Genomic DNA, 21,146 nt, shown 5'->3' with positions numbered 1-21,146 from the left:
TTTGATTCAATTTTTTTAAAAATCTTACTATATAGACACATTGTCTGCAGTTAGCCGACAAACTATGTACCCCATAGCCAATACTGAGTCTTTTATCGCAGTAGTGAAACCTAGCTGTGCTCATGTTTTATTTGAAGATAATATGTGGTCCGTCTATTCTGCGGCTACGGTGCCTTATATCCGTGAATATTGTACGAGCTTTGTCACGTCTTTTACCTAAAGAGTGCCCGACACCAGAAAACGTCGTACTGATCTACCGGCTATAATAAAAACATTTGACTAATCTCTGTATTCAGTTGTACACAGTATATTAGTTTATAAGTTTGTCTCTTGTCCGAACAACTGATAAAATAGATGCACAGCGGTATACAATTACTTCCTGAGCTGTGCTGGACCCATTTAATCTTACAACACGTTCCGTTTTCAATTGAGATTAAAAATCCGGATAAAAATTAGCATAATAATTATTTGATAAAGCAGGCCCGGCCGTAGGATGTGGGGCCCAAGGCAGCAAGCGATGAGCGTGCGCGGGGCCCAAGCAAAATAAATTGCATTGCGAGTTAGTGCGGGGCCTAGGGCGGTTGTCTCGTTCTCCTTGCCCTAGGGCCGGACCTGTGATAAAGTATGATAGGTTAATTTTAGTAAACATACATTTTGTAGCAAGCTGATTATTTGCCGACTTGACAAAGCGGTACAAACCCTCAATTAGGTTTTGCAACCCAACTCAACCAACCCAACCCCCATCCCACCCCCAAAAAACAACAACAGAGGGACAAAATGTGATCACACAAGGATAGGGGCCGAGTATTTCACATTGTTATAGAATGAAGCTGACCGTGATAATACCTGGATGTACGGAACCGAGAACACATAAACAAGAAACACTTCACTTGCATTACTTACAATTTAGTTATGTATTTATAGTACAAATATATAAGGGGCCCCGAGCGGCCGAGTGTTCTAAAGCGCTTTCCGTTACGGATCACTGCCATCTCACCTCTATCTGCGTGGGTTGGAGTCTAGGATTCGGCTAATGTGGGTATGTAAGAAAGTTTGTCAGTAGCTTCTCGTGGGTCGGTGGTTCTTCCTGGGGTTTTCCCGGGTTCTTCCTCCACCATTAATGCTGGCCGCCATGCATAGCCTATCGTGTGCTGAAAAATGGCGTTAAACCCAACAATAACAACATAGTACAAATATATAAAAAAAAATTTCATACAAGATTTAATTCACTTCTATGTGAGTCATTTTATTTAAATTTCAAGGATTGCTATTGCTCGAAGTATATATAATTGAACAAACTGAAAAATAAGATTGGGTCTTTCTGAGCATATTAATATTTGTGATTCTTGAAAACTGAGTTTTGTAACCGGTTGGTTGGGCTGGATATAGTAGTAACGTGTATAAATAATACGACCTGTGCTTGGTAAAATAAATAAAACACGGTTATCCATTCAATGCAATAAAAGTGTGCTAACTTAATATATGTATTATTGGTGGGCTTTGATCGGGGGTGGGGTGTTGTTGCGGTTAGGCAGTGATCATTTTATGTGTGGGGGATCGGAGTTGATCAGGGGAGGGATTCCTGATAATAATGACCCAACATTCTACTATAAAAATGTTTGCGCTCCTTTCTTTCTTTGTTTATATGCTCTTTGTTGTTCTTAGTAAAATAGAATTCCATATCCTAAATAAGGAGACATAACATTGTTTAGCTCTGAAGAGAATATCAGCTTTCATCCCAAGTCAGCCCCCCCCCACCTCAAAAGTAAAATAGTCACATTCTACTTGCTTACACAATACAGTCATACCATATGTACGTGAATTATACTGCATCATCATCATAACACTAATGAAATATACTGTCAGGCATATGAAATATACTGTCAGGCACAGCAATTATATGCTCTTTCACAACCTGTCAATTTACTTACGAGTACGTGTATGATTTAATTGAGACTCCAACAGCTGACATGATTGGAAATTAAATATACGTCCTCGTAGTACCGATGATTACATGTATTCTAGCCATTTTCTTAACCCCCAAAATAAAAAGAAGACTGAGAGATAAATATGGATGCATTTTTGCTTTGAATGGATTTCAGTTAAAGGAACTTATCCCAGAACGAAATTTAATAAGGATAACACTTGCAACGACCTCCACATATGTGTCCGAGTAATATTATTAGAGGGTTCCTGCGTCCTAGTTGTATTATATTATAGGTCACCTGTGCCCAATTTGTATTATTTAAGGAGGACACGTGTGTCCTAGTTGTATTATTAGAAGACACTTGTGTTCTAGTAGTATTATTAATGGACACGTGTGTCCTATTTGCAGTATTAGAAGACATTTGTGTTCTAGTAGTATTATTAATGGACACGTGTGTCCTAGTTGTATTATTATAGGAAACTTGGGTTCTAGTGGTATTATTAATGGACACGTGTCCTTGTTGCAATATTAGAAGACACTTGTGTTCTAGTAGTATTATTAATGGACACTTGTGTTCTAGTTTTATTATTAAACAACACTTGTGTCCTAGCTTTTTTATTAGAGGATACTTGTGTTCTATTAGTATTATTAAAGGATACGTGCGTCCTAGTTGTGTTATTAAAGTACACTTGTATTCTAGTTGTATTATTGTTAGACACATGTGTCCTAATTGCATTATTAAAGTACACTTGTGTTCTAGTTTTATCATTAAAAGACACTTGTGTCCTAGCTGTATTATTAGAGGACATTTGTGTTCATAGTTGTATTATTAGAGGGCACATGTTTCCTAATTGTATTATTAGAGCACACTTGTGTTCTAGTTTTATCATTAAAGGACACGTGTGTCCTAGTTGTTTTATTAGAGGACACTTGTGTCCTGGTTGTATTATTTAAGGTTACATGTTTCCTGTGTGTATTATTAAAGGACACATGTGTCCTAGTTTTATTATAGTGGTATCTTGTGTCCTAATTGTATTATTAAACGAGACTTGTGTCCTAGTTGTGATATTATAGCACACTTGTGTTCTAGTTTTATTACTAAAGGTTACATGCATCCTATGTGTATTATTAAAGGACACTTGTGTTCTAGTTTTATTATCAAAGGACACTTGTGTTCTAGTTTTATTATTACAGGATACATGTGTTTTAGTAGCAGTATTAAAGGACACATGTGCCTTAATTGTATCGTTAGAGCTCACTTGTGTCCTAATTGTATTATTAGAGGAGACTTGTTTCCTCGTTGTATTATGAAAGGACACGTACGTCCTAGGTGTATTATTAGAGAACATTTGGTCATAGTTAAGTTATTAGAAGACACTTGTACCACATTTGTATTATTAGAGGACACTTGTGTTAAAGTTATATTATTAAAAGATACTTGAGTTCAAGTTGATTAAAAGCAAATCTCCACTGTTCTACGTGAAGATTTGACTGCACCCGCTTAGGTACCATATTCTGGTGACCTTATGTTATTACCATAATCACGAATTTTATCAGATGAACTCTTATATCTTCGCGTTTGGGAGAGTGAGCGGTAAGGCTGAAGAGAATCAATGTGTGACGAACAAACTGATCCACTTTAAAATTTCTGAAAGATGCATTTTCATTGATAAATTCAAAGGTCACCAGAACATCACCCCTAAGCGGTGAAGAACCCGGGAAAACCCCGAGAAGAAACACCGACCCACGAGAAGCTACTGGCAAGCTTTCTCACATACCCACATTGGTCGAATCCAAGACTCGAACCCACGCAGACAGAAGTGAGATGGCAGTGATCCGTAACGGAGAGCGCTTTAGACCACTCGGCCACTAGGGGCCCCCACATGTGTCCTTGTTGTATTATTAAATGAAACCTTTGTCTCAGTTGTATTATTAGATGTCACTTGTATCCTATGTGTATTATTAGAGGATACTTGTGTTCTTGTTTTATCATTGGAGGACACACGTGTCCTAGTTTTATTATTAGCCGACAATTGTATCCTATGTGTATTATTAGAGGATACTTGTGTTCTGGTTTTATCATTGGAGGACATACGTGTCCTAGTTTTATTATTAGCGGACAATTGTATCCTGTGTGTAATATTAGAGGATAATTGTGTTCTAGTTTTATCATTGGAGGACATACGTGTCCTAGTTGTATTATTAGCGGACAATTGTATCCTATGTGTATTATTAGAGGATACTTGTGTTCTAGTTTTATCATTGGAGGACACACGTGTCCTAGTTTTATTATTAGCGGACACTTGTATCCTATGTGTATTATTAGAGGATACTTGTGTTCTGGCTTTATCATTGGAAGACATACGTATCCTAGTTTTATTATTAGCGGACAATTGTGTCCTATGTGTATTATTAGAGGACACTTGTGCTTTAGTTGTATTATTAGAGGATACGTGTATCCTGGTTGTATTATTATAGGACACGAGTGTTCTAGTTGTATTAGTAGAGGATAAAATTGCGTTCTGAGCACTAGCAGTTAGATTTTGACGTTTGACCTCTCCTTAGTTTGGTACCAACGAAAGTCCTGGATATATGTTTCGTGCCAATTACTGGCCGATAGATGGCAGTACAAAGTAATTAAAAACGCGTGCGCATCTTTAACTCAAAGCAAAATAACCCGCAACAAAAACAAGTAACGTTCACGTTATGCTGTACCTGAAGAAGGCTTTGTTTTTTTTACTTTGAAGTATAGTAAGTAGATAATTACCGAAGACATGCTTATGACACGTCACTAATTAGCATTACTCCAATAACAATAAATTAGACAGAACAATACAGCTCTCTGTTAATGAATTATCCTCTCGTATTATTTTAATGTTCGTCTGAACCATTTAAACTAGTATTGTTTACGCAAACAATTCCATTGGATGAAAGCAAGAGCAAACATAGGCAGCACGTGCATCAGTAACGTTCGGTAGATCAGGACAGTTTTAAGTAAACGTGATTTTCCTTTTTTTTTGTTCGTTTTAAAGTCACGATTTCTACATTATTGGCTATATCATGCCGAGAAAACGCGAGCTGACTACCGTTCCCCAAAACACACACTGGCAGCCGATTTAGGAAGAAGACGTGAGTACATCTCTCCCTCCCTCCTTCCCTTCGATTTCGTTTGTTGGAAGGATGAAATCAAGTGTAATGTTAATTAATCATAAACACACGCACTTCATCAATCATTTATTATGTTACATTATAAACGTGGTAAGTCATTCAAAATCGCTTCGTGTCCAACACATTGAACAAGAGAGAGAGAGATTCAAATTTTCTTGTAAAATGTGCTGAGCTTTTAATTGTCATTGCATGTTGTTGCTTTTTTTTTTTTTTTTGTTTTTTTTGTCTCTTTCTCTCTTTCTAGTGATTTATTCTTGTCAACAAAAATAGGCTTGCTTAATAGGTTCAGACGAAAATTTAAATAACACGAAAGGATACTTCGTTGTCAGAAATCACTATCATTTTTTGTTCTTTTTTTTCTTCTAATGCATTATTGTGAAAGAAATGCTAAATAGCTTTAGTTGTGACCTGAAAGAAATGTTAATTAGCTTTAGGTCTGACCTATCATGACTTCAGGTCAGTACTAGTCGACCGTTTTTTACTCAAAATTTAAAAAAAAATCGAATCTGGAAAGGTTCGCACAATTAATACAGACGAACATGCAGTTTCCTCATAAGAAAGTCGTGTTGTTCTTTTTAATATATTCATTTGAAACGAACTCTAAATGTATACATGTATAAACTTTAGCTACCTTCAGTCGTAGACGGTCACGAACACATTTTAGAAAAACGTGTGCATGTGCATTTACTAATTACTGTGTATTGTGGTATGACAGCCTCTATCGGCCATCATGCGATATAAGATCTCGTGAGGCACAGAAAACGATGAAAATGATAAGCTTACCGAAATAAAACACATATATAATTAAGCTAAATTATGATCATTTTGTTTCTGTTATTTTTGACGGCACTTTTAACACATTTTCGACTATATCATACAGAGGAAATCTGACCAAAGTGTATTTCCCAAGGACACACTGAGGCGGCTGAACCACGTTGGTCTTTGCGAGTATCGAACCGGCGACCCTTGGATTCCATGCTCGAAACGCTCTTCCATTTAAGCTACAGAGTTTCCTCTGGCGATTTGCAGTGCATGTAGTCTAACTTCGGGGTATTCATGTAAATCTAACTGGCTTTTTATATGACGCACTCAGTCAACTTTAAACCTCTCCGGTGACCTTGTGGTTAGAGCGTCCGCCTCAGATGCGGCAGGTAGTGGATTCGATCCCCGGCCGAGTCATACAAAAGACTTACAAAAATGGCACTAACAGTTGCCTCGCTTGGCGCTCAGCATTAAGAGGTTAGTGTTAGGACAGGGTAATGTGACTGGGTGGGACATCATGCTACATGTCTGCGGCATGATGCCCCAGTGCTAGACATCACTGTAAACTGCCACACTGCAGACATCGTAGCGATATGACTGAAATTTTTTTAAAGCTACGTTAAAAATCCAAATTTATACACACAAACGCAGACACAGTCAACTTTCATATGAATACGGTATCAAACTTTGGCAAACTATATGCTCAGGTTAGAATCTTGTTTTGAAATTACCACAGTGTACATTGTTGATATTAAGTTACCGAAGTCCGATAATGCTATAGAAACGGGTGTGGTTAATGTATTACAATAACTTGGTGAATGAATGTACTCAGATCCTTAATGAGACAAATTGAGTGGGTGGACCTGTTAAATCAACAACAGGAATTATACAAAGTTTGACGATGAGGCGGGGTATATGAATCGACTCACCCATTAAAGGGGACATTCATGGTAGTTGTTATCTTTATTGTGAATACAGAAAATTAAAATGATGTTCGGAAGAACCCAATTGTGCTCGTGGAAATATTTTGGTTCTTACAGTCTGTATCTGCCGAGTGTTTGATACCATCTTATTGCAGAAGTAAAATGAATTCATGATTTAAAAACACACCAGAGGATCATCATTGTCTCACGAGGTTGTTGTTGTTGTTGTAGGGTTTAACGCCATTTTTCAGCACAAGATAGGCTATACATAGCGGCCAGTATAAATGGTGGAAGAAGAACCCTGGAAAACCCTGGGAAGAACCACCAACCCACGAGGTGATCAATGCAGTGATATATTACTTACACCAAAAGCATATTGTTCTTTAGACATACTCATGAAGTGACAAAAATAAACACACGAAACCTTGAGCTAAATTTGCTTTTTAATTTATCTGGGCGTTGCTTTGTTCCCTATGCCTGACGATTTCAGACCAGAGTACGAGTTACAAGACGCTGTTGTGAAGGCTGAACCTGAAGATATACCAGGCTTTCACTGAGTCAAAAATTAAAAGCATGGGCTCCCAATTTAGCATCATTAGTATTTAAATAGAAAATGTAATGTACAGTTTGTTTGTCATGGAAGTATTGTACTCACAAATTTCAAATGCTTAGTACATGCATCAATAGTAAGGAAACTAACAGTGACTTCACAGAAATCGCGGTCGACGGTTGTTGTTGTTGTTGATGGGTTTAGCGCCATTCTTTTCTTCTTCAGGACATGATAGGCTATACATGACGGCCAGTATAACTGGTGAAGGAAGAACCCATGAAACCTCGGGAAGAACTACCAACCCACGAAAAACTACCGGAAAGTTTCTCAGGCAGCCATATTAGCCGAGCCCTAGACTCGAACCTACGCATAGGTGAAATGGAAGTGATCTGGAACGATTAGCGCTTTAGGACTCAAGGTACCAATTCAGTTCCCATAGTAAACCTGTGCAAACACCATGATATGTAAAATTGAAAAATTTCAAATTTTGTAGTACTCATGATCAAACCTATATTTATCAGTACAGATGATTGTTGTTCTTGTTATAGGTTTTAACGCCATTTTTCAGCACAAGATAGACTATACATGGTGGCCAGAATTAATGGTGGAGTAAGAACCCGTGAAAACCCGGAAAGAACCACCGACCCACGAGAAGCTATCGGCAAGCTTTCTCACGTACCACATTGGCCGAGCCCGAGACTCAAACCCACGCAGACAACGTTGAGATGGCAGTGGTCCGTAACGGTGAGCTCTTTAGACCACTCGGTCACTCAGGGCCCCCTCAGTATAGATGAAACCTGGATGTCAGCTTCTTTGTTGAGAAAAGGATATTAGCCGCGGCATTTTCTGGACCTGCATGTGTTTGAAACATGTGCTTTCAATTCCGCACCAAAGAGTCGGGTGCTAATTTTATTAATGAGTGTTCCAATCTCAAGACTCCTAAAGGACTAAAATTCCATCAATAAAACAAGGTCTCTATTTTTTTCACTTACAACTAGGATAAGTTCTCAAAAGATTCTTTTTCCTAAAACATACATTATTAGCCGATCCTGGTCACCCAAACCCACATATACTCTACTTTATGTTCACCCATTTTCAGGCTGGTTCCTATTTTTCCATATCATTAGTACCGTGTGTCCTTTAGATCACTCGGCCACTCAGGACACGCAGTCGACAGTCACAGCGATAATTCAGTAGTTTCAGTTGACTTACTTCAGAGAAAATTGCAATAGATTTTCCGAAAATGGATAGAATATACCTACTAAATACTATATTTAATAAATAAAATGTAAAACGAAGTTTTCAGCATACTCTTTACAAAAGCAAATATTCAAATGCAATTTTTGTAAAACAAAATTGTGAAAAGTGAACCAAGGCATGGATATATATTAGTATAAATTTAGAATGTAATTGGGTTAAAAATTTCTGGAAAATTAACGTTAACAAAATAAATTTACTTTAAGTTTTAACAAATCACCAGTCGAAAATAAATTTAAGTTTTAAAAAAATCACCAGTACATATTTAAAATTTGATTTTGACTGTTCCTAGTTATATTCAATTTTTACTGCAACTACGATTGATTCTTTTAGATGATGACGTAGAACCAAGCATTACATTGTTTATTACTATTATTATTATTATTATTATTATTAGTAGTAGTAGTAGTAGTAGTAGTTTAGTTCCTTTAACCTCAGTTATAAGTACAATCCTGATAAAGCGTTGGTTTTTTTATTTTTTATTTCGAAAAAATTAATGCATTGCAAGACATAAAAACAGTTATTTCCCAATCTTCTATGTTTATTGAAGATAATTGAGAATTTGTTTATATTAATAATTCAGAAATGGAATGTTGATGACATCTGAGTAAATCGCATGTTTTCGCCAACCGGAAACGGAGGTTGATGTCCAGATGTTAAAATGTTTGTGATGTCTGTATTAAAGACATATTGTACACCCTTTGTGATGTCTGTATAAAAACATTTTACACCCTTTGTGATGTCTGTATAAAAACATATTGTACACCCTTTGTGATGTCTGTATAAAAACATATTGTACACTCTTTGTGATGTCTGTATTAAAAACATTGTACACCCTTTGTGATGTCTGTATTAAAAACATATTGTACACCCTTGTGATGTCTGTATAAAACATATTGTACACCCTTTGTGATGTCTGTATAAAAACATATTGTACACCCTTTGTGATGTCTGTATAAAAACTTATTGTACACCCTTTGTGATGTCTCTAAAATATATATTGTACACCCTTTGTGATGTCTGAATGAAAAACATATCATACACCATTTACAAGCAACATTTGTTTTACTGTATTTGCATCAAAACTTACCTGCTCTATACTGGGGGGGGGGGGGAGAAACACACAACAAAAACAACAGAATGTGAAATCGCGTCGAGATCATGCACGTGCATAATTTATTTCAACAATAACTTACTTGACGGCCTTGGATAACAAAAATGGCACTCATTACTCATATAACCCGATTATGGTGTATTGTTTGTTACGTAGTGAATCATTTCCCTGCCGCATGCGAGGACAGCTAGCAACGGTGTAAACTACCATTATTACCCAAATGACATGCATGATACTATGTTCTGTATAAACTGAAGTTGAGAATATAGCAATTAATGACGGAAGCCTAACATACGACGGTAAACTGACAACGTACGACGTACGAAGGGCTATACCATAAGCTCACGTGCCCTTGCGGCTAGTGCCCTAAAACGAATTTATACATTAAAATCAATTTCCCTGAATCTTCTCAGTGGCGAGTATACGGTGATATACATAGGAGAAATGGAAGATAGCGATATCAAGACAGTGTGATATCTGTGGGCGTTGATAATTGGCGCAGTATATATTTAATTCAGCACATGAGCTTTATATCTAGCGGTAGCATTGTAACCTTTGACAACGGGATTATGGGATTTAGACTTCAACATAGGGCCATTTACGGGACGTAGACTTCCAAACAGAGCCATTTACGGGATGTGGACCTCAAGAGGGGTCCATTTACGAGAATTGGACCTCAAGACGGAGATTTCTCCTAAATGAAAGCTGTATATCACCGTACATTCGCCACTTGACCTCGATATGGAACCATTTACGGGACGTGAATCTCAAGATGGTTGCCATTTACGAAAATTGGGCCTAACGGCGGAGATTTACGGGACATGGACATCAATAAGGAACCATTTATGGGACGTGGACTTCCAGAAAGGGCCTTTTATGGGACGTGGACCTCAATATGGGGACTATTGCCTGTAATATGATATCAGCTTGGGAAAATGTTTTTTTTTTTTTTTCTGGGAGGGCTGGATTTGCGAAGTAGTAGTAGTTCCCTAAAGGTATTATGATCCGGTAAAGCATTTGAAGAAGAAACAAACGCACAAGCCGCTATGAAGTAAAAAAAAAAATTCACAAGTAATGAACTTTAAAAGCTGATAATTACATTAGATAATAACACTAAATTATTTCATAGATGAAATATGCATCAATTACAAAGAAACTTCAACGTTGCTTGGCGCTAGAACGTGCAATCATAGTCGTTGTAACTACCAATATTTTGTACGGACATGCGTGTAGAGGCGCCCCGCCCCCCCCCCCCTCCCCAGGACTGTCCAAAAAAGTAGTCGTCTCCTTATTAACATGCCGTGTATATGCTTGCGGGGTGGGGAGGGTTGCAAAACGCAATGTATACACAGCTTATCGACAAAAACATTTAAATAAGAGGCAACAAAAAGTTCTACCCAGTGAACTTAATGGATGATTATTTCAAATGTATATATATAATGTTTCAGTGTGTTCTTTTGCGGCGCATTTTTTGTTTGTTTGTGGTAGGCAGTGACATTACGACCTCAGGTTCTTCTCGATACGCAACTTAGCACGGGACATAAGATGATCTATTTCGAGTGAATTTAGGCAATAACTTTAATCCCGAGACATTGGGCAATATCTTTATTCCCGAGACATCGGGCAATAATTTTAATCCCGAGACAATGGGCAGTAATTTTAATTTCGAGACATTGGGCAATAATTTTAATTCCGAGACATTGGGCAATAATTTTAATTCCGAGACATTGGGCAATAACTCTAATCTCGAGGCATAGATAGTATTTGAATCGGTTATATATGTATGTACAATAGTGGTAGAACTAACCTGTACGACATGCAACCGACTCTAAAAAAATTACTTATATCACTAGAGTATTAAAAATAAGTCATTCATCTCTCCATTTTAAATCGACAAGTCTCGTTAATCTCACATCTAGTCTGTAATGAGAAAACTGTTGATGCCATAGTTTATCTGACGAGCATCCCCTACCAGTAATATGTTTCTCAAAAAATTTCTTTTATTTGCGATAACCAGACCCAAGAGGTATTATAGATATCGGAGCCTTCGAGCGTTTTGAAATACTAATGCTTGTGACAGTATTACTACACCTCCAGCGAGTGGCCACACTGGTTTAGTGGTTATCGTGTCAGACTCGAGACCTAAATGGTACGGGTTTGAAACGTTATCATCGGATCACCTCGCGTCGGTCACCACAGTGCATCTTTGGGCACTTCACTTTAGTCTATTGGCCTTCTTACTTAGTATGCTGCTAGTGTTGCTGTGCAGTGAAACACCAAAAATAAAGATATATTCATTTAATAATACATTTATCAACATTTTTGAAATCAAAATGTATTTTCTTTCTTTCTGCCTGGGAAGTACAAAGTAATAGATTGCTTCCTGTTTTAATTTACTTTATTTGTGTCAAAGAGGTTTTAATAACCGATCAATTCTCGCACTTGAGTCGGTAAATATCCAATTAACTTCGATTTATTCTTAGCAACGTATATAAATCAACTAACAATAAAAACATTAAGAAAACCATGGGTTTATATGACACTATGAATGCATGCAAAGTTCTGTTGATCTATGAAGGGCACACTCATTTGGGCCAGAGAACAATTAATTAGATTTATGTGGACAGGTGTTTGTTAAATCGCTATGCTGTAATGATTTATAATGGCTGTGTCGGGAGAGGAAGTGATTCTTAATTACGCATTCGTTTACTTACCGTTAGACGACTAGAAAGGGACGGTTAACTTCGATTTTATATTGGAGCTGTCAGAAGTTGAGTTTTTCCAGATCTGTTGTTTGGAATTATATAAGTCATGCTGACCGCAATTTGGGCGGCTAATTATAGAAGGCGGTAAATATCTTCAATCCTGATTGCTTACGCTAAATAAAGAAACCTAGTCAATCTGCAATTTTCCTGTAAGAGTGAAAATATAATGGACCCAAGACTGAATTTGGAAGATATTCGCTCGTAAAATATTGGTGAAAGGGAGCGGATGTCTGGAAAGTCAACGGACACAATTTGGGCGGTAGAAGCGAGCAAAGCTTGAAAGCACAAGTAAGGGGAAATAGCTCCACTGAAGTATCAAATAACGTATCCACGTACCTACTTATCAACGTATTTACGTATCTACGCACTTACGTATCTACCTACCCACACAAAGTTTGAAGGCCGAAAAGAGGCGAGATAGTAGGGAGGTCGGAAATGGGAAAAAGCGAAAGGACCTGGAGGAACCACCATAGTGAAGTTGGAGAGGACCGGACTAGGCAGGTTATGAAGTTGTACAAGGCAATGAAGTCGATCGCTCACTCGATTATTTGATGTACCAATTTTATCATTTAAACATATCGGCTATTTAGATAAATATAGTGGTGTTTGAAATTCGGTGAAAGATTTATTTAAAAAAGAAGTGTATCTTCCTAATGTAATGTATTATCCCAGTTGTTTATGTACTTGGTTAATTTTTTTTTGTTTGCTTTTCCACGTACCGGATCTCATGTCATTCTATTCTACATATCTGCTCAAATCTCTATTTATTCCACCTATAATTCCACACTTTATTTTAAAATTTACTCGATCCCGGCAACAATACCGAGGGCGATCACCCTCTAGATAACGATAGCCAAATAAAGCGGACACCTTGTAAAAAGGTACAACCTCATAATACCAGTAGCAGCCGCTACACACTAACGTAATGATCCATAACTTTAGTATAGCAAGAATTCCGTTTTCAGTGGGTGACAACATTTCGACTTACTCTGCCTAGCTGCATATCAAAAAGCATAACCAGCCATATTTGCATTTTATAGGAAATAAAGCTTAGAAAATGTGGGGAATGGAATATATTATGTTATGAAATGAAACATGCGAGGGGTATTTGAAATTTATCGCCTATTGATAGATAAAATAACGTTCCGTAAAATGATTTGCCGCTGCATGCACAGCACGCCGACCCATTGCCGATATATGAGTGGAACCTAGCACACGTAAATGACGGTGAACTATATGTCGGAGATAGAAAGTCAGCTACCAAGCAAAGGGCATGCTGTAAAATACATGGTACTTTCTGGATTCATCAAGCCCGAATTGGAGAAAGTTTACTGGATGTAATTTTAGGTTTTTTAAACATCCATGAAATCTCACCTTTGACTGCGTGGGTTCGAGTCTCAAGCTCACACAATGTGTGTACGCGAGAAGGCGTACTAGTAGCTTCTCGTTGGTCGGTGTGTTTTTTTCCCCCGGGGTTTTCCCGGGTTCTTCCTCCATCATTTTTACTGACCACCATGTATAGCACATCTTGGGCTGAAAAATGGCGTTAAAACCCATAACAACAAGAACAACAAAGATCCGTGGAAGATGACCCTCTTACTAAGAAGATCTTCCTTTGCAATTGATGCCATGGAGATGGATGCTGTGAAGGGATCACGTGATGATGTTCGGAACACATTGGGCTATATTTTTATTATCACGGGCGATACTTGGTTAATATATAGAAGAATCATTTGAAATGTTTGTACAAAATGAGTCTCGCATTTGTCGAAGATTAGAAAAAAAGACTACTTTTGAAATCTCCGAATATCCACTTGCCAGATATGAAAGGTGTGACAAGAGATGTTTGAATGATATTGTAATATGATATTATCACACGATTTTCATTTTGATACCGACTCATGCAGAAATAACAGCTTTTGAATGGGAGAAAGCAAATATGGACCATAAATCGCTCGTTGTAGCCGGACAAGAGATTCGTATGTTCATTCTTTTTCGATAAAAAAGGTCCGTTCGCCCAGATGAGTGTACCTGCTTCTGCCAGTATCACTAAATATTCTAATAATTCCAGACAATTTAAAAACCGCCATGTGGTTGTTGGAGGTGCAGTTTTCAAGTGTATGAAATACCTATCAAAAGAGAATACACAATGGCATTGAATAATCAGACTGATAAAGTGTGTGGAGGTGCACTCAGAGCTCACTTTGTTGGGATACCCTAATGATCTTTTTCACTAATAAAGAACTGTTCAGACCTTTTCAAAATACAACTCGCATGTCTAACAAAAAATAACCAGCCAAGTCAACAGACTGTATATACTGCTTTCGGTACAAGAGCGATATGGAGAAAGACCGAAGCACTCGCCTAATCTAATGCACGAACATCGACTTCTGCTTTTTACTACAGAGGATGACGTCGATGATTATCTTAGGATAAATCTAATAAACTGTTTTCTCTACTATAAGAGTATTTACTGTACGCCTACCTGTATGGTAACAAGATAAATATTGTCTCAGCCCTAACATCAACACAACTTTTCCCACAACTTTTCCCGCTATAAATGAACAGTTTTCATAACCTATGCACCAGTAGCGCCATAGAATTTCACTTACTTGTCGTTTTAATATAATTTTGATTTCGCTCCATCCTTTATGTGTTCCCTGGAACTGGCAACTTCAGTAAACTCTCCAAAATATCACTTGGTCTTCAAGTGATCACACGAGAATTATGTTCACGCTTGGTTTACACTGCAGTAAGCCTACCCAACAAGGACGTGTTTCAATTCAATAACACGTAGCTCAATGCAAACATGATACGCTCCGTAGACTAATTTAATTTATTCCCCTATTTCATTAAATTCAAATAGAAAATGGTTTGCCATGTATATTGAGATGGTTTGATTGAATTATTTCGATATTAATGTATGAAGTATAGTCCCTGATTCAACAAGTTTGGATGAAATATTAATTTTACACCCCAATAAGTGACAATTGCCACAACGACCCCTCGTCCGTCTTTCGATGAGGATTGATTTATTACTTCTGGTGCATGGCTCTAATCCTGCTTCTGTAAATGGAGATGTCAGCTTTAGCATTACAATAGCATTCTGTTTAAATTGTTTTGAATTTTTAATTAATGAGCAGATACATTTGTATGTGCTATTAAAAGGAATAAATCTGTGCATTCCGAATAGGGTTAAAATCCTGGATCTTCCATTGTCATACCGCCATTAGACTGGTCTTCGTACTTAAGATATCCTAGATAAAAAGATCAGGCTGATGGCAACATGAGAACGTGGACTAAACTGTTCTGCCGATAAAACTATCTGCGACATCTACATATTGTTTTTGAGGGACAATACCATTTGTCTCCTTTATTGTATCATGTATATTTCATATATAAAGTTTCAGTAATTTCTCAGCGGGGCATAAAGATTGCCTCCGATATGCATTAGTGTGTATCGAGTATATTATACTTCCAGGGGTAATTCCAAGACAATGCTACAGTCAAAGTATGGTCATAGCAATTTGACCTTGAACTGCTGCCGCTACACGGTCAGTGTTCTTAACGTTTGTGGGCGTGATAATGATATGTTGAAATAAAAAGCCAGTTTTTGTGTATGCATATTATAGCGATTTTTTTGGGGTAGATTTAAATATTTGAGAAATCACAGATGCATACAGGAAGTCAGTAACTCTTCATGAATCGATCCCATTGCATACAATCGTTTTTTTTCAATGTACATGTTCCTTGCAAGCGGTAAGACCGGCGCTTATCAATTCGAATAATTCGAACCTCGAGACGTACATCGTTTTTGGTGATAGACCAATTTCATCCAATCTTTGTCAACAAGAACACCATTTAACAGTTTACAATGTGTCTTACATATACAGTCCGTCTTGAAGCAGATTCTACAACATTCACTGTATGGGGAGTAATTTAATTGATATTGGTAGACAGTATTTCTACAAGATTTATTTCCCTTTAAACATGTTTCTCTGGCATCAATTATTTTTTGTGTTAGTCAGTCATTCTGTGTTTCCATTGCTGAGTTTTGAACAGAAATGAAGGAAACAATCGTTTTGCCCAGCTATGAAGGTTTTAAAACAAATGAATAATATAAACAAACAAACTGACTGTGCATTTTAATATTTTTAATTTTTTAAAGGATTTTAGTATCTTTTTGTCTTTATCATTCTTTTGTGTTTATTTTTAAACTTAAATTATTCGGCAATTTATTGTCAGGATTGTACTGATGTGCTTTAAATCCTTTTCGTGCATACATACATGCACGCATATATTACATTACATTACGTCCATCCATCCATTGATTTATTGAACAAACAAGCATATGTACCTAAAAGGGGGTCAATAAAGCCACATGAGTGTGTAATCGTAATAGCAAGGCAATAAAAAAAAATTCTTCTGATTATATTTTTCATCTCTTTGCTATCTTTTGCTTTTATTGGCGATTCTATTTGCCAATCAGAATTGTTCTCAAGACAACAGGAGGAGAAAAGACACAGAAGAAGCGGATTACTGCGTATGTGCCCTGCCTTCTCTGGCTCAGTATTACGTGATGGTAACCTTCACTTCTGCAGCTTTATTCGACAGTTGTAATGGTGGGTAAAATGACACCAATTGTTTTCTAGATTATCAATATTACCTACACTTTTGCATTTTGTTTTCAGTTAAATCGTTTAGTTTGAAAGCTTGGTACGCATCATGGATTTCTCCGAAATTTAGTCTTTATGCGAGAGAAAGTCTATCTTCCGACAGTGCCAGTCTGAACGTATATGCCACATTTCTTCTAACTAGTACATTCCTCTTCCAACGAATATTTGGAAGCGGCAAATGAGCTTTTGAGAAGAGAAGATGTCAAATCAAGGAGCAGGATGAAGCCTTTCATTTTTCCAGAATTGCGAATCTACTTTCACACAAAGAAAAATAAAGTGTAAGATTACCGCAGATTTTTACTGGGCATATTTCATTTATATTGACAGACTGAGATTACTGCAGATTTTTTGTTTCTTGGCATATTTCATTTACGTCGTTAGACTGGGATCACTGCAGATTGTACTGTTCATATTTCATTTACAGTGACAGACGGATTACTATAGATCTGTACTGGGCATATTTCATTTTCATCGATAGACTGGGATTAATGCAGATTTTGTTGTTCATATTTCATTTACATCGACAGACTGGGATTCCTATAGGTGTTTATTGGGCATATTTCATTTATATCGACAGACTGAGATTACTGCAGATTTGTACAGGGCATATTTCGTTTACACCGACAGACTGGCATTATTACAGATTCGTATTGGACATATTTCACTTATCAACAGACTGAGATTCCTGTAGATTTTTGTGTGTGCATATTTCATACGCATAGACAGACTGAGATTATAGCAGATTTTTCGTTGGCATATTTCATTCATATAAACTGAGTGAGATTACTGCAGGTTCTTTTTTCTTCTGGGCATATATCATACGCATCAACAGGTTGAAAGTACTACAGATTTTTAGTGGGCATTTTTAATTCATGTCAACAGAGTGAGATTACTACAGGTTTTTAGCAGGCATAAATCATATAAATCAAGTTTTGCATGTTTTGACCTTCAGCTCCAAATATAGCAGGTAAAAAAATTAACAATGTTGAAAATATACATTAGAAAGGATTTGCGAATTCGAGTTTAAATTTGATTACAGCGAATCATTATAGTACGCGTAGAAAAGCATCAAAAGAGATACCGCTATTTCGGTCCCTAAGGAATTTTGTAGACAGAAAGAAAAAGGAACGCACATCGAGACAAGGTGAATTTTGTACCATGAGTGATCATTTATTGTTGCGCGATAATAATAATAATAATAATAATATTAATAATAATGAACATCATCATTAGCAACAACACTGTAAATATCATGACAACATTATTTAAAATTGTTTAATTTATTTATTATATTTTTTAAAGAATTTAAATAAAATTAAAATTTTAATTTTAATTTGATGACGATGACGACGATGATGATGATAATGACGATGACGATGCATCAATATATTGTTATTATGAAATAAACATCACGTCCCTGTGGCTCGTGACTAAAAGCAATGGTGCTCTGCATATTGTCATTGCCCACCCCGCTAGCCTAAGTGGTGAGAACGTCCGCATCGGATGCGGGAGGTCGCGGGTTCGAACACCGACCAAGTCATACCAAAGACATACAAATGGTATTAGCAGTTGCCTCGCTTGGTGCCAACTATTAAGAGGTTAGTGTTAGGACTGGTCGGCCTGGTGTCAGGATAATGTTACTGGGTGGAACATGATGCCACATGTCTGCGACATGATGCCCCAGTGCTAGACATCATTCTACACTGCCACACTGCAGATATCGTAGCGATATGACTCAAATTGTTAAAGCTACGTTAAATGTATCCACACACACACACACACACTGCTACTTTGAAATAAACATCATGTCTGCATGACTCATAGATGAGAAGAAAAAGAAAGAAATGATGATGAATAAGGCAGTTTGATGTAACATGCGTTTGAATGAAAGTCGGAAAAAGCTAACATCGTCTCCAAGGGTATTTTCATTTGTCGGTGACTATGACAGCACTGACACTTCCGCCGCTTAAACAATAACTACAACAGCAACAGCAGCAACTATTACTTCTAATACAGTTCATTCATCATCACCATCATCATCGTTACAGATATCTGCGTCCAGGCATTTGCTCTTTCTTATCTGAAAACATGCGTAATGTAAAGAAGCAAATTTCAACATATATTTTTTTTTATTTGATAAGTTAAATACTCGTTGTAGTTACATGTTTTTAATCAAGCGACAAAGCGAATGACGTTTGCATCTTAATGTCACATTCTCTTTTGTGGGACAAACGACTCGTCGAACAAATTGTAATGCAAGCGACAAATGCAAGTACAGGTACTACTAAGAAGGCGTCACGTGTTCATGAGGCAAGGCCAGAAATCTATACAGATGACAACGTGTTATAGGTACAGGTACTACTAAGAAAACGTCACATGTTTATGAGGCAAGGCCAGAAATCTATACAGATGACAACGTGTTAAAGGTATAAAATAAATTTGAATAAAATTAGGTGAAACAGAAAATAAAAACAAATTTCAATTCTTTCAACGAGGATTTTCATTCAAACATATAGCTCAGCAATACCAATACTATTACTGCCGCTACTTACTTTGCTGCCGCTACTACCACTACAACCATCACCACCACTACTACTACTACTATAACTACTAATATAAATAGTACTGCTACTGCTACTGCTACATCTTCTAGTGCTCGTAGCACAATCAACAAGAAGGAGGAGGAAGACTATGACTTTGCCTTTAACGTGTTTCGTACGTACAGCGGTTAAACGCTACGTGAAAGCAATTAACTGCTATCCAGAAGGTGGTATATGTAATTTTCTTTTATGTTGTAAACCACCCAGATTCATTTAAAGACGGTCTTAAAACTCCCATTGCATACTGTTCTCTTTTCTTTGTTTTCAGTGCTTATCCGAGTCCATCTTTGTTAGTCAAGGTTCTGACGTGTTAACCCTGGCGGATCGTTCAGATGTTTAAGTGTTTTGTCCTAACGATATCTATTGGATTTCATGAGTTGTCTCTCTTAGCACACGTAATGCCAATTAACCAATAGTGAAGAATTTCCGAGTCAAGACCAGCGATGGATAAACAGAGAAGACTATCTTCATCTCTCAAAACAAGCTTAGCTGAAAATTGCATTTTTGCATTTATCTACTCTGCTGAGGTAAAAGAAATAAAACAGTAAATTATTGAAGTTAAATATGTATGAATAACAAAATAATCTTGATCTCTTTTGCTGAAATATGCAAATATTCTCTTTCTACATACCGATCAATTTCCATATTTGCATAAAGCCAATCAAACCTGTGAATGTAGCCCTTTATTTTTATAGTGACAGCTATTTTTTGAAATCATTGTATCTCATCAGAGAAAACTCTAGGAATAAGCGCCGCTGTACGACAATTCAAACAAGTGTGTGCGAGATTGAATTCTGATACAACAGAGTGATTGGAACATTATTCTTGAGTTTTAAAAAAAAAATTGTGTTCATGTATTTATGGTCATATTATTAACGTCGAAACTTAAATAGCTTCCAAGACATATTGAGTGGCTGGGGCTAAAGTAATTATTTTTCACTTAATACAAGTGTAGACGAAAATGAATTCTTAGGTTATACATACACGTATACATATATAAACAAAGTCAGTGAAGCATTGAGTCATAAACGTACTACTAACACATAATTGTCAGAACCTAATGTAGAGAGGTTGTCTAGTTACCGTGTATGGCGTTGTGACATAACATAAATGACATGGAATGTATGAGACCTGACTCTAGTAAAGGTGGACTATACACGCTTTATTTATACAAACAATAAATATCCGGTGATACTTGTTCATTTGACATTTCACATTTATATCATCAGATTTTATGTATGTAGAAAAATTTCTTCCGGTATCCCACATGCTAGATGACTGTTTTAGAAGTTTGTTGTTGTCAGACTAGTCTGACTTTTAGTTATTTTGCCTTTGATATATTCCGTCATTATTTTAGCTCAGGTCTGATCCAATTTCTGAAATAATAATAATAATAATAATAAT

At 36.8% G+C, this 21,146-nt stretch overlaps 1 long non-coding RNA gene across 1 annotated transcript; it reads left to right on the top strand.

Moving 5' to 3' along the window:
- The first annotated feature begins 3,980 nt into the window (after positions 1-3,980).
- LOC149792483 (uncharacterized) lies at positions 3,981-20,418 on the top strand. The gene is made up of 3 exons (XR_016423577.1): positions 3,981-5,056; positions 7,556-7,748; positions 20,011-20,418. It is a non-coding gene; the product is annotated as an uncharacterized LOC149792483 (long non-coding RNA).
- The last annotated feature ends 728 nt before the right edge of the window (positions 20,419-21,146 follow it).

The sequence above is a fragment of the Sinohyriopsis cumingii genome, chromosome 9, assembly GCF_028554795.1.
Source record: "Sinohyriopsis cumingii isolate HCF-2022 chromosome 9, ASM2855479v2, whole genome shotgun sequence".
Taxonomy (NCBI): Eukaryota; Metazoa; Mollusca; class Bivalvia; order Unionida; family Unionidae; genus Sinohyriopsis; species Sinohyriopsis cumingii.
This window is presented reverse-complemented; position numbering and strand designations above follow the sequence as displayed.